This window comes from Pieris napi, chromosome 10 (genome assembly GCF_905475465.1).
Source record: "Pieris napi chromosome 10, ilPieNapi1.2, whole genome shotgun sequence".
NCBI classification, from domain to species: Eukaryota; Metazoa; Arthropoda; class Insecta; order Lepidoptera; family Pieridae; genus Pieris; species Pieris napi.
Window position 1 is genome coordinate 9401957 of NC_062243.1, and position 14966 is coordinate 9416922.

A 14966-nucleotide genomic window follows, 5' to 3' on the forward strand; every position below is an offset into this window, starting at 1 on the left:
CTATTCTCTTTATACCATCTGCCTATCTCTTGCGTTGTCTTCCTCTTTTTCGTGTGCTAAATATATTGATATATATCCACTAATAGAAAAAAACTTTATTAGATTGAAACGCGTTTTAAAATAAAATTATATTATTAATAATAAATAAAGCCATTTTACTGCAGTAATACTATTTTAATTTTATGTTACAGTCCCTATAAGATCAAGTCCAAGTTAGACACCCATCCTAGGCAATTTAATTATTACGATAATTGTATATTAATAATATTACCTATTTGCCTAGCTCCATGTGTTAAGGTCAAGGGCGGTCAAACCGTGTCAGTGCTACAGTGCATATTTTGTCTAACTCATACGGCAAAGGAAAACAAAAGAAAATCTTCATGAAACAGGTATGTTTTACACCCAAATGTATGTTATGTTTTATACCAAGCACAGAAAGGCATTTACTTTAATGAAAATTCAAAAATACTACCGTGGAAGTATTTTACTCGTGCATCAAGTATTGTTTAAGATAATCTCTGATGTTAGTCATCACAAAATAAATTGAAATTGAGATTTAAAATAGATAACGGATCCGCGAATCAGTTTAGACCGGATTATAAAGAGCTGATTAGTTATAATCACTAAGACACATTCACTACACACTCGTAAGCTCTTTACTTCCGAGATTTGGAATCTGCGTAATGCTCTTAAGTGCGTCTTAATTTTAATACGTTACTTATAACGGAAACATATGAAGCCGTTGGTAAAGTACGACAAACAATAATTTCTAGTTATGAGACAGAATTGTAGTGTCTCTGTTTTATAAACTAAATTTTATTTAAATAAGGAAATATTTGTAAAAGTATACATATATTTTACCTACACATGTCAGTCACTTAATTTTTTTTTATTTATTCATTTGTTTAATATGCAAATCAAAAGTGGTTGTTAACTCTGATAGTTTACTTGGGCTCTTTGTTTAATTACTGTTATATTCCAAGTTTTTTATTAATTATTTTATATGTATTTTGATAAAATTAGCTTGATTTCTCATCTTCGAACGCTTACGAATAATTATAAATCATTAAATTAATAATATACATGTTAAGCTCAAATTGTTAATATAAGCAGTTCCTTTTTGACCCACAAATGCGTGTACGTCGATAGTAGCCTGTGTAGACGGGATGACAATAAGCGACAAAGAGGTTCCGCCCGCTGTCTCTTTGCCGCGAATTAAGGCAATTTTCTCAAAGCCGGAAAATAAAATAATAGCCGGCCCATTAGCGATCTGTTGTGTTCTCTCTTCCCTCCCCCCCCCCCCAAGCGTCCCCCCCACTTCCCTCAGCTAATCTGCGGAAATGAGCGCGGAGTGAGTCTCTTTGAGTGAAGAGGAGTTTCATTCCGACTCATTTAACGTCTCCGCTCCGAGCACGCATCAAATATATCATTAAGTGTCCTCAAATCTCGTTCATTCTTACTTAGTTATTCAAAGGCAAAAGACCGCGAACTTCATTTTATACAACCAATAAAATCAATATTTCCTTGAGACATTACACGCACCTTTGCAAAGCTGGTTTGGCAGGATATTTGTTGTTGTTCTTTTATTATTATTTTAACTATTTTGGTTTTCTTATAACTTGAGCTTGGGCAGGTTCTGTCACCCACAACACAGGAATGCGTGTAGGGACCAAGGTCTGTATCGATCATCAATTGACTTAGAAGAGTTATTTATTTGAATCGTTTGATATGAGACCTGGTAATGTGGTATTCCTTTGAGAACATAACATGTATAATTTCCGGATATAAAATAAGTTAGTAAATAATATTAATGAAATTGAATATTCATCCGAGTCAAACGCTTTTAAAGCCAGTAAAGACGCGCGGGATTGAGACATAAGAATACCTTAAGTCCGGTTGGAGTTGCTGAGGTAATTGCACTACTCTTTGAACTGCATCACACTTAGGGTTGTTTTTTTATATTTTTTGTAATTGATTCAGCTAAAATAAAGTGTAAAAAGTCAGATTGTTATTTTTTTGGTCATCTTCAGTTTTACGATAGAAAATGTCAAAACAGTAAATAGCAATGCCAACTTGTAATATTAATTTCATCATATTATAATACTTTACTATGATATATATCATATTTAAACACTAAAGCGAAATTCCACAAAGAAACTTTTGTTTTATCTTTTTAGGCAAATATTTCCTAGTTTAAGGCCGATTTACATTATCTTAGTGTTTAGGAGAGTGCTTTAGGATAGTAGGTACTTTAGTTGAAACATGTAAACGCTACTTGCTTTAGTACGGTTCTACTTGACTTTCAAGTTGAATCTAAATAGAATTAGGTTTGGCTAGGCATTCGGCATACACTGCCTTAAAAGAAGCTATTTTGTTTATTACTTATATTTAGTTTATTTATTTCGAATAAAAACTCGTCTTCTATTTGTTCCATAACTACAGTTAGTATTTTGCGTAGAATAGAGCGTATTTGCCGACGTCGTTGCGCGTTCATTGTGGCGCTGTAATGATACTCTTCTTGGCGTCGGGACGTGACGACCCCATCGCCCACTGGTGAAATAACCTGTGACAGAGGTTATTTCATCAGCGCAATCAGTCAACCCCTTCCTAGTGGGAGTGCCATGCTGTTGCCTTCGGGCTTCAGCCAAATGGGCAGGCACGACCGGGGCAGTACCACTGTCTCTTAGAAAACCGGCGTGAAGTGATGCAATAGGCTCGCCTTATTGTACTCGCGTTTCGTGCGGTGAGAGAGACTCCCGGAGCCCATCCCCCCCTCCCCCATATGTAATATGAAGGTGCAGAAAAAAGAGAATCTACCCCAGGGGGGTACCACACGCGCTCGCGTTGGAGAATCCCCCTCTGGGCATCCAACACCGGGACACGGAGCACCCGGTGGTGGACGCACAGGCTGCCCTTCGTATTCTGGGGGGGGCAATTCTGCGCTCAACAACAGAAACAGTTATCGTTCTCGGGGCAAACGGAGCAATTCAACGCTCGCCGTGGACTTCACGAATGTTAGGGGGCTCAATTCCAATATCAACGCAGTCCACTACCATTTGGAGACTGCGAAGCCGGCCTTGCTCTTTCTTACCGAGACTCAGATTTCCTCCCCGGCTGATACTTCCTACCTCTCCTACCCGGGGTACAAATTGGAACATTCATTTGTGCCACGGGCGGGAGTTTGCGTGTTCGTCAGAGAGGATATCTGTTCTCGTCGCCTCGGGACGCTTGAAGGAAGGGACCTATCTAACCTCTGGCTGCGCGTAGACTGCGATGACCATCCGCGATTCTACGCATGCCTGTATAGGTCCCATAGCGGAAATACCGAAACTGACCGACTCATTGAGCACATCCAAATGGCAACAGATTCCCTGCTCGAAAGGGTTCCTACCGCTGAAATCGTGATACTTGGCGATTTTAACGCCCACCATGCCGATTGGCTCGGCTCTGAAACCACCGATCACGTGGGAAGATCCTTTCACGACTTTGCTTTAGCCTACGACCTGACACAAATGGTCCCTGCGATTACGCGAATACCAGATGTGGATGGTCATAAACCCTCTTTGTTGGACCTTCTGCTGACTTCACATCCGCAGAATTATCAAGTCTCTGTTGACCCGCCATTGGGTTCATCAGATCATTGTGTGGTCCGGAGTACTGTGCCATCTACGCGCCCTTCACGGCCCCGCTTTTTGGGTTGTCGCCGTATCTGGCACTACAAGTCAGCAGATTGGGACGGGATGCGGTCTTTCTTTGCGTCCTACCCTTGGGGGCTTATGTGCTTTTCGCCGGAAGCTCCAGATTCCGTCGCCGCCTCTGTCGCCGAAGTGGTTCTGCAGGGCATGGAACTCTTTATTCCATTTTCTGCGGTGCCGATCGGTGGCAAGTCTCAGCCCTGGTTTAAACGTTCTTGCAAGGCGGCCTCGCGTCGAAAGCGAGAATGCTTTAAGGCATGGGCGGAAGCGGCGAAATCTCGTGATGCCAATACCAGCGAACTCAAAACAGCATATAACTCAGCCTCCAGGTCCTTCAAACGGGAAATCACTAAGGCAAAGTCAGAGCACATTGCCAGATTTGGCGAGAGATTGGCCCAACTCCCTTCAGGGACTCGAGCCTTCTGGTCTCTCGCCAAAGCTGTCCAAGGGAATTTTTGTCAGCCCGCCATTCCGCCACTGCACAGGGAGGATGACTCTCTGGCCCACACTGCGAAGGAGAAGGCCGACCTTTTGGGCTGTCTCTTCGCGTCCAACTCGACTTTGGATGACAGAGGGAGATCACCACCGACCATTTCGCGGTGTGATTCTTCGATGCCGGAAATCACATTCCAGCAACGTGCCGTGCGCAAAGCACTATCTTCCTTGGACATTCATAAGTCGAGCGGGCCGGATGGTATCCCGCCAATTGTGCTGCGTACTTGTGCTCCTGAGTTGGCTCCGGTCTTAACGCGCCTTTTCCGGTACCTGTACTTGCTCGGCACTGTCCCGAAGTGCTGGAAGACCGCTTCGATACATCCGATCCCAAAAAAAGGCGATCGCTCTGATCCGTCCAACTATCGCCCAATAGCTATAACCTCCTTGTTCTCCAAAATAATGGAAACCATTATTAATAGCCAGCTCTTGAGGTATCTAGAGGGCCACCAGTTGATTAGCGATTCTCAGTACGGCTTTCGTCGTGGTCGCTCAGCTGGTGACCTCCTTGTATACCTTACACATAGGTGGGCAGAGGCAATTGAGTCCAAGGGGGAGGCGCTGGCGGTAAGTTTGGACATAGCGAAAGCCTTCGATCGGGTGTGGCACAGAGCACTGCTCTCGAAGCTTCCAGCCTATGGGCTACCCGAGAAATTATGCGATTGGATCTCCAGCTTTCTGGCCGATCGGAGCATCAAGGTCGTCATCGACGGAGCATGTTCCGACCTTAAACCCGTGAACGCTGGGGTCCCACAAGGCTGTGTTCTATCCCCGACCCTGTTTCTTCTGCATATCAATGATATGTTGCAACTTAGCAACATTCATTGCTATGCGGATGACAGCACTGGGGATACTTTTTACACTGGCCGGGCAGGTATTTCTCGGGCAGTTGTCGATGAGTACCGGAACAAACTTGTGTCTGAAGTCGAAACTCTACTACGTGGAGTCTCAGACTGGGGCAGACTAAACCTAGTCCAATTTAACCCCAAGAAGACACAAGTTTGCGCGTTTTCCGCTAAAAAAACACCCTTTGTCGCCACTCCTCTTTTCGAAAACACTCTTCTTAAAGCCTCAGCCAGCATTGGAATACTTGGCGTTGACATATCGAACGACGTTCAGTTTCGCGGTCACTTGGAGGGAAAGGCTAAATTAGCCTCCAAAAAGCTTGGTGTGCTCAGCAAGGCGAGGCGGTACTTCACTCCGGGCCACCGCATGCAACTATATAAAGCGCAAATTCGGCCCCACATGGAGTACTGCTCTCACCTCTGGGCGGGGGCTCCCCAGTACCAGCTCCTTCCACTTGACCGTATACCACGCAGAGCGGTTCGAATCGTCGACGACCAATCCCTCTCCGAGCGGCTTGATCCTTTGGCGTTGCGTAGAGATGTGGGGTCACTCTGCATCTTCTACCGCATTTACCATGGAGAGTGTTCAGAAGAGTTGTTCGGATTAATACCTGCAGCTGAATTTCATCATCGGACGTCGAGACAGAATACGAAATTCCACTCGTATCACCTAGACGTCCGCCGTTCCACAACTGAGCGTTTTTCAAGGCAGTTTTTGCCGCGCACCACCACTATGTGGAACCAGCTGCCCACTGAGGTATTTTCGAACCAATTTGACTTAGGGTCCTTCAAGAAAAGAGCGTACCGATTCCTGAAAGGCCGGCAACGCACTCGCGAGCCCTCTGGCATTGAGAGTGTCCATGGGCGGCGGTATCACTTAACATCAGGTGAGCCTCCTGCCCGTTTGCCCCCTGTTTTATATAAAAAAAAAAAAAAAAAAAAATGTAAACGTTCACTCGCAACGCACTAAAGCACTAAAGAACTTGCCTTTCAAGTTGTACTAAAGCACTCTACTAAACACTAAGATAATGTAAATCGGCCTTTACGTCTACTAGTATCTTGGCACTGGTGGCGAGGAAACCTTGTCGGTAAAGAAAATTTTGAATTCATTAAACATTACCTTTAAAACAAGCGATTTTTTCTCATTGACAGCCCTGCAAACTCACCCCCGAACAATTATCGTGTTTCTTGCTCGAATTCCCGCAACAAGGAACTAGCTAATCATCTCGCAGCCCTCACATCTACTCCAAAGCCCATCAATCATATTTCACACTACCGAGAGTTTACCTACTGTATCCATAGTCATAGCTCATATTCTAGATCTAGACTATTCTAACACAGTATTGTTATAAGTGTTTACTAATATTATTATCCACTTTTTTAAATAAAGCAAAATATGTTATAGTCAAGTTTTACAATGCACCTTAATACTGGTACTGGACTGGTGATTTGTACGCACAACGGACCAACCATGAGTCTAATTGCGGAGAAAGGAGTCCCACTACCCTAACCCCCTAACCCCTACTGGTACTGGAAAAGCACCATAACATCCTCTTAGGTATTTAACTTCCTTTTTCATTTAGTAAAAAATAAATTAATCAGTGGCGCTACAATTTCTTTAGGTCTTGGCCTCAGATTTCTGAATCTGTTTCATGATCACTTTTAAATCTAATAAGCAAGTGATCAGCCTCTAGTACCTACCTGACACACGCTGTCGACTTTTTGGGTCATGACATGACAGGAAGACATGTCGGTTTCCTCGCGATGTTTTCCTTCACCGTTCGAGCAAATGTTAAATGCGAACATAGAAAGAAAGTCCATTGGTGCACAGCCGCGGATCGAACCTACGACCTCTGGTATGAGAGTCGCACGCTGAAGCCACTAAGCCAACACTGTTCATTTAGTACCTTATTAATATACATTTTAAATCCCTTAAGTAAGAACGAGTATAAGAATAGTATAACAAAAATCAAAATGAACAAATATCATTCGTTTTAAATAATTTGCAATATAATTTAAAGATTTGTAGCTGTGGATTACGGATTAAATAATATCACAGAAATCCAAAATCACGAAGAAACTATATATTTAAAATTACAGTTCACTTGAATTCTAAGAACTAAATTGTGTAATTCAGATTCGAAGCATTTCTTAAGCATTGTTAACCTCGCTCTACCCACTAAACACTTTGTGACAAACTTGATATCGACGCTTAGGTACTGTGAGTTAAAAGCATTTCAATATTGCATACAATTGAACGAAACGATTACTGAACGTTTAAAAACAATTAGAACCGATTCCGCTCCATTATACGGTTACGATATACATCTGTTCAATATGTGTTTGTGTGGTAATGCGAAACCACTCACGAAAAGACGCGACAAACAATGGTGTACCGACGGAGGTTACAATGCGATAATGTGTCGCCAATACTGTTATTTTACATTACAGAGTATTAAGATGTATGGTATGAGAAAATAAAGTAGGTAATATAGACACTGAAAGCGTGCTACAATTTTATATAATACAATGGGTCGCGTCGACTCAAGTTGGGATGAGAAATTCTTTTCGCGATGATTACACGCAACGACGTTTAATCATTGCGAGGCAGTCTGAAGCAGAACTAAAAAAACCATACTTTATATTACATTTTCTACATTTTTTTTTTAATTTTATTGTTCTTCTGAAAGTTAGATTGTATTCTTTTGATAGTTTTCCACTGGGTAGGTACATTCCTTTTATCCAGCATGTTCTGTAACGTTTAATACTTAATAATAGTCCACTGTTCTTGTCCTATCCATGTAGATACATATTCCATAGACCATAAGTAATTTATTAAAAACAAATTTATTTTCCAATAAAGAGGCCTAATGAAAAACTTTAAGTGCCTCTGTAATAAAAACACTTTAAAATCACATATTCTATATGTGTATTCATCGTTTTACTTAAGATACGTAACGTTTATGCAAGAATAAAACTTTTTGGATGAAATTCAATACAACTAAACCTAGAAATAGCGCCAAAACCAGCACTTCATAGCGCATGCGCGAAAACAGAAAAAATATAACTTATCCAGTGTTACTACTTACTAGTGTACCTAATCTGTGGTGTTTGTAGGGCAGTTTATTAACACTTCATTCCTATCTAATTTTATTTAAGTTTATTTTAATACGAAAAACAAACAAAACATGTAAAGGCCGGCAAAGCACCTACTTAAAATGGGTGTCCATGGCTTGCGATGACTGCCCTATTTGGGCGTCCCGTAGGCTCGTTTGCCCCCCTATTACATATAAAAAAAAGAAAAAGCAGTATACGGTCCATAATTTGCACAACGTCAAGATTATAGACCACAAGCCCATGAACAAAAAATACCTGTGAAATGACCCAACGTGAATTACTCTTAGAAGGCTGTTACTATATCTGAAAATAGCTCTGAGCACTATGCCGTCATTTCTGAGCGGTACATGTGAGTACGTGAGTGAATGGACTTTCTCAGGTACAATGGGGGAATTTCGACTAATTATAAATGTACGGCTTTGTTATAAGTATATAGATGATTAAAAATAAATGTCGAAAAACCTAGTGCCGTACAAAAGTGATGGTGCCGGAAGTCGGTGCAAATTTTTAATTCGACGACAGTTGCAGAAGCAATATAGGTCATTTATTACTGTACGGCATTTGTGTGATTCCTTTTGGACACATATACAGATACTTTACCCGTAAACGCCGTACATATTCCCAGCGGAGCGGTCGAAAGCCAAGGGTCGCAACATATGTCTGATTAGCATATAGGTGATGATGATATGAATCAACATAAAATTAAATGATCTTGAGAGTACTTCACAAATAGATAACATTTTCCAGCATGCCGTACATTTTTTGTGGAACACATAGGTGTATGGGGTAAATTACTTTTCTCAGAAAAGAGTCATTTTCCGGTGACTTTTATCTGTACGGCAATAACACAGGTTATTAATACTTTAGACAATCTTCAATAAAAGATAAATGCCGTACACTTTCGATAGTCCGCTACCACCGCCTACCAATACAGGGCGTCCCAAAGTTATGGGAAATGAAGGGAAAGTACCTTAAATATCGTAGATAGGGTATTTTACTAAAAGAAGACTTTATGTTATTTTTAAAAGTTATTAATTCTGCATTCAAAGATTTTTTAAAAATTACTTGCCTCGTCTGGGAATCGAACTGACTTAAATGTAAAAAAAAACACCCCTACTTTTATGATGCCAATCGAAAGAATGGCCTTAAACTAATAACTCTTCTTAAGTAACATAGTATTTTAAAAGAAAGGAACAGCGTGAATATATCTTTTTAATCAAATTAAAAACATTATCTATCGTATTCGGCCTAAAAAAAATCCCCTACGAGTCTGTTACTTTAGAAAAGTTATTAGGTTTTGGCCATTGTTTCGATTGGCATCATAAGAGTAGGGGTGTTTTTTTTTAAATTTAAGCCGGTTCGATTTCCAGACGAGGCAAGTAGTTTTTAAAAAATCTTTGAATGCAGAATTACTAACTTTTATAAATAACATAAAGTCTTCTTTTAGTAAAATACCCTATCTGCGATATTTAAGGTACTTTTCCTTCATGTCTTATAACTTTGGGACGCCCTGTATTATATATATTTTTGTTAAAAATATTTTTCCTTTACCTCTCTCTGCTGGTACGATAAGGCTGTAAATATACTTTACAGCCTTATGGTAGTATACTCAGATATGTACAGTTATTAATGACCTTAAGGGACACCTCAAACGTCGTCGAAGTTTTTATCAGCTGTAAAGAATAATCTGGAGTAAAATGTACGGCATCTGGTTTTTTTTGTTTATTTATATTTTGTTACATATAAAATAACAATAATCTTTGAAAATATTACTCCCCATATTACTCTAGGAGCATTTGAAAAGTCATCTAAATTTCGGAAATTTCATATACTTTTTAACATAATATTTTTATTTGTTACCATTTATAATGAACGGCTATAATGTACAACGGTAATATTTAGTAACATTATGTAAAAAAACAAGTTGCCGTACATTATTCTCTGATCTTACAGCAGTAAGAACTTGCTAAATCCTGAAATTTCGATAAATATTTAATTACACAAATATTAACTATAATATTTGGACGGCATAATTATAAAACATTATTGTCCGTGTTAAATAATATTTTGAACATGTTGCCGTACATTTTACAATGACCTTAGGGTATATGGGTGTAGGGGTAGGGTTCCGACCCTTGGCTTTCGACCGCTCCGCTGGAAATATGTACGGCGTTTACGGGTAAAGTATCTGTATATGTGTCCAAAAGGAATGACACAAATGCCGTACAGTAATAAATGACCTATATTGCTTCTGCAACTGTCGTCGAATTAAAAATTTGCGCCGTCTTCCGGCACCATCACTTTTGTACGGCACTAGGTTTTTCGACATTTATTTTTAATCAGCTATACACTTATAACAAAGCCGTACATTAATAATTAGTCGAAATTACCCCATTGTACATGAGAAAGTCCATTCACTCACGTACTCACATGTACCGCTCAGAAATGACGGCATAGTGCTCAGAGCTATTTTCAGATATAGTAACAGCCTTCTAAGCGTAATTCAGGTTGGGTCATTTCACAGGTATTTTTTGTTCATGGGCTTGTGGTCTATTAGTATAAATTACTTTCGTAAACAAAAACCTGTACAGATGGCGCGCATCCACGTTAACACTAACTATATTTTTAAGATGTATCAAAAATTAAATTTTAATTTACAACCGTGGGTTTAAATGCCGTCTTGTCTCCAAGGAGGAGAAACAAAAAGAAAGTCCTTACATCATAAAAAATGCGCAAATTGTTACTCAATGGCATTTAAATATTACATCTTGAATGACATTTAATTAATTATTAATATCTTTGTATAAATAAATGCAATAGATGTTATGTGTTTATTACTTCCGTATACTAAATGGTGGATAAAAATAATATTTTTTCACTCGTTCCATTTTATTTTTGGGATCTCTGTGATCGATGTAATAAACTAATGTCTTTACGTATTACATTCGTAATAAACTAAGGCATTGAAATGATGAAGTGCTAGTTCCATATAAAAATTGTAGATGGCATTTTTATACGTTTAATTTGTTACAAAACTAATGTTATTGTAGTTCCAGGTGGGCACTCTAGATGGTGCATAATACGCAAGGCGTGCCTACTTTTAACCAAGTATCGATCGATTCATGACTTTCAAATTGAGCAATCAAAATGTAATTATATTCATAACGTAAATATTTATGTATATTTTCAGAATAAACATTATGAATGCAATTATACAATCAGATTAATCTAGTAGGTCTGTGTATGTCATCTTAATGCCGCGACACCAAATTAACGGAATTGCAAATTACGCCATCTATGTGTCAGTATAATAAACTAAAACGCTTTCAAAATAGTTCAGCTGAAAATCTTACCTTTATGGTTGATAAAAAATACGTGACGTTGAGACGAAGAACAAGCTCTTTAAATACAAGAATTTATTTAAATCTTATTAGGTCATCATAATTACCACGTAAAAGTAGGTCTTTTAATCAAGGAAAAGATAATTAAATTTAAATTATTGTTTCTGATCAAACATACCTACTATAAACACACTATAAATCATAATCATAATCAGATATTTTAACATTATTACTTAAACTTATTTACAAATAAGGAATCGAGATAAACATTCATTCATTTTGGCATTTGAACATTGAGGCTTATATCATCGAACGTAAATGATAGATAGGTTTTAAAATCCCATATAACATACCAATTGCAACTATTAAATATTACGGCGTAATAAAATACGTGATTATCAGACACAGTATAATCTGTCGGATTATAAACGATATATTTTTATGGTCAATAAATGCCAGCTGGCTTTGCTGTAAAATTTTAGTGTATTACAATTATTTTAGATTTAATGTTTACTTTTCTCTGATGTTAAGGTCGTCATTATCTTCAGTTGGATCCACTTATGCGTTAAGATATAAAATTTTACTCCACGCCGTTTTCCGACACGCATTCATGTGTTGTTCTATAGTACATCTGTTCTATCTATACCTATCCGTTCTATATCACCGGTCTTAAGAAAACTATATACAGTGGAATCTCGATAACTCGAATGTCAAGGGACATGCAAAAAAAATCGACTTAACGACTTTTCGACTTCACAATAACTTCGAGATACATATTATTAAACTGTTGAAATTTCGGCTTACAGACGATTTATGTGTGTATTTTTCGATTTGTACAGTAGAATTTGAATAACAATTCAACTTAAGGTTTGTAGTATATATTTTTTACATATTTATGAATATAACTGTACTCTAAAAAAATTAATGAATGTATTTGTTCATTGCACATGTGCAAATCAAATACAATAGATTAGAAGCCTCGAACCCGAACATTCATTTTGGATTTTATTGCTATTCTTTCGGGGAATTCCAAGTAGGTACGACTTTATTATATTTTACTAACTACGACTTACGGAGTCTCCGTTATGAAATTCGAGTTATAGAGTATTAATATGTATTATCAATACTTCGTAGGGAAATAACATTTTGTTCGAGTTACAAAGTCTAAATAATTCGAGATACCGACTTACTTTTTTTCGACTTACTGAGGATTTCGAATTAACGAGGTTCGAGTTATAGAGATTCCACGTATATACAAATTACGAAGCCAACATTAAGAATAAGTATTAACTATTACTTAACCTTTCAATAAAATATTTAAAAAGTTGAAAATTAATCTTAAATGTAATATTTTCAAACAAATATTAACAATTCAGACTTTTTTATTTGGAATGTCCATAGCAATTAAAGCTATATATAGTCCATAGCTAACGTCTTTAGAGTTGATTACATTTGTCGATACAAGGGTAAGATGTACCCTTTGCAAACCTATCTGATATATTACTCACAGAAACATAAAAGGGATTCGTTCGTGATAGGTACTTGGTAAATAATAATCGGTCCTTTCTCAATGTCTAGAAGAAGAACTTAATGTTTACTAAGTAACTCTCGTATGTATGAAATTTTGGTACAGCTGCAACGACTTGGATCAGAAAGAAAGTCGCTATATTCTTGATGTTTTCTTGTTGTCTGACTTTTACATTTGATATTTTAATATGTAAAAATTATCTCGTATCCATGGAGCATGCAAATTTTTGCATGTTCCACGCAACGGTTCTATTGATTATATTTAATGGACGATCAAAGCAAATCTGACAAAATATTTTTTGAATCATGCATGCATTAGTAAAATAACCCTTGACGTAAAACCGTAGACGTGATCATAGCAAATCAAAGGCTTGATTTAATTATGAGACTAGGTTGTTTAGACGGCCATTGAGGCACGGGTCAACTAGGTTTTTATTGCGAAATTTTATACAATTGACTAACGGTGGTTTTGCCGCGGACAATAGTACGGCTGAATCTTAACTAAAAAACTAAACTTATATATAAAAAATTACCTGCAAGTCATATGCATAGATGTGTATGTCCCGAATTTACCGAAATAAATACACACGCACGCAACCTTAACTGATTTTGATTTCTATATAAGAAAAGAAGAGACTTTTAATTCACAAAGTCGGAGGGACCAACTAGTCAATATGAAGCGTGAAATTCGATACACTAGAAGTCAAATTCTTTTTACTGTGAAAACTTTGTTATAAACAAGTGACCTTGTTACCTAATTTGCCTGAGTGCTACGTGTGTTTTGTATTCGTAACACTGTCAATATAAAAGTGATGATTCGCAATTTGCTGAAACATTAATTTGTAAATGTGTGACAGCGAAATTTTAACCTTAAAGCAAGTAGATTATAATGTCCGTACCAAAAAAACACCAGGGGTTCATGAATCTAATTTTATACCAGCGGCTTCGCACGAGCAACGGTGACCCGTAAACCTTGAATATTATATTTTATCGCGAACAAATAGACGCACCTTAGTACTTGTTTTTATATAATGTAAAAGTTGGACAAACTGTCGGTCACTTTTTGTCGGCATTATCAAGCTCTACAACTTTTCTCTCTAAACTCAATTATATATCTCTCACTATTATGGCAGCGTTCGTAAGAAACTGATTTCATTCTCCAACTACAATCCGACTACCACGAAAATTTAATTTTTTGGTTACATAGTCACTCACAAACAACGTAAATAATTGTCAAAATCGGTTCAGTAGATCCAGAGTTTAACCACTTACAACCTCACAAACATTACCTATTTATAATATTTGTATAGAAGTATAGGTAACATTAGCTGTCTATAACTACACTTGATGAGATTTATATCGGGATCGGGAAGTTGGTATACACCGTGTAACATGGAGTATTTATTTTGCTGTAACTACTAAGAATGCCTGTTAACACAATATGCTCATACATAACCTAAATTAGGCTCATCACACAACAAATTTTTACAAATAGCCGCTTTTGTTTTATTCAGTCAATTTGTATTTACAATGTTTTAAAATAAAATCAGAGAGCTTTAAATTAAACTAACTGTCGCACTGTGCGCTGCTCCACAGGCGGCCCGCGATTTGGTATAGGGGGTTTGAATTAAGAGAAAAGGTCCCCAAGCAAGGAGGAATTTCCGCAACAAAAATACATGTTACTTATTGAAATAAAATCAAATACTGCTTTTCGCTTTCAGCATGTCTTACGTCGAGGTTGAAAATGTATAGTCCGCAATTGCAATACCGGACCAAGTAAAGAACCGATTTTTTAATAAGAATCTATATCTAGTCCTAACGCTAGTCGTAATCCTAACGCTAATCCTAATCCTAATCCTGATACAAATTATATTTATAGCGCTAATCCTAATACTAGAATTACTAGAACTATACTAACTATATTATCCAAATGCTTTCAAATACTTAGT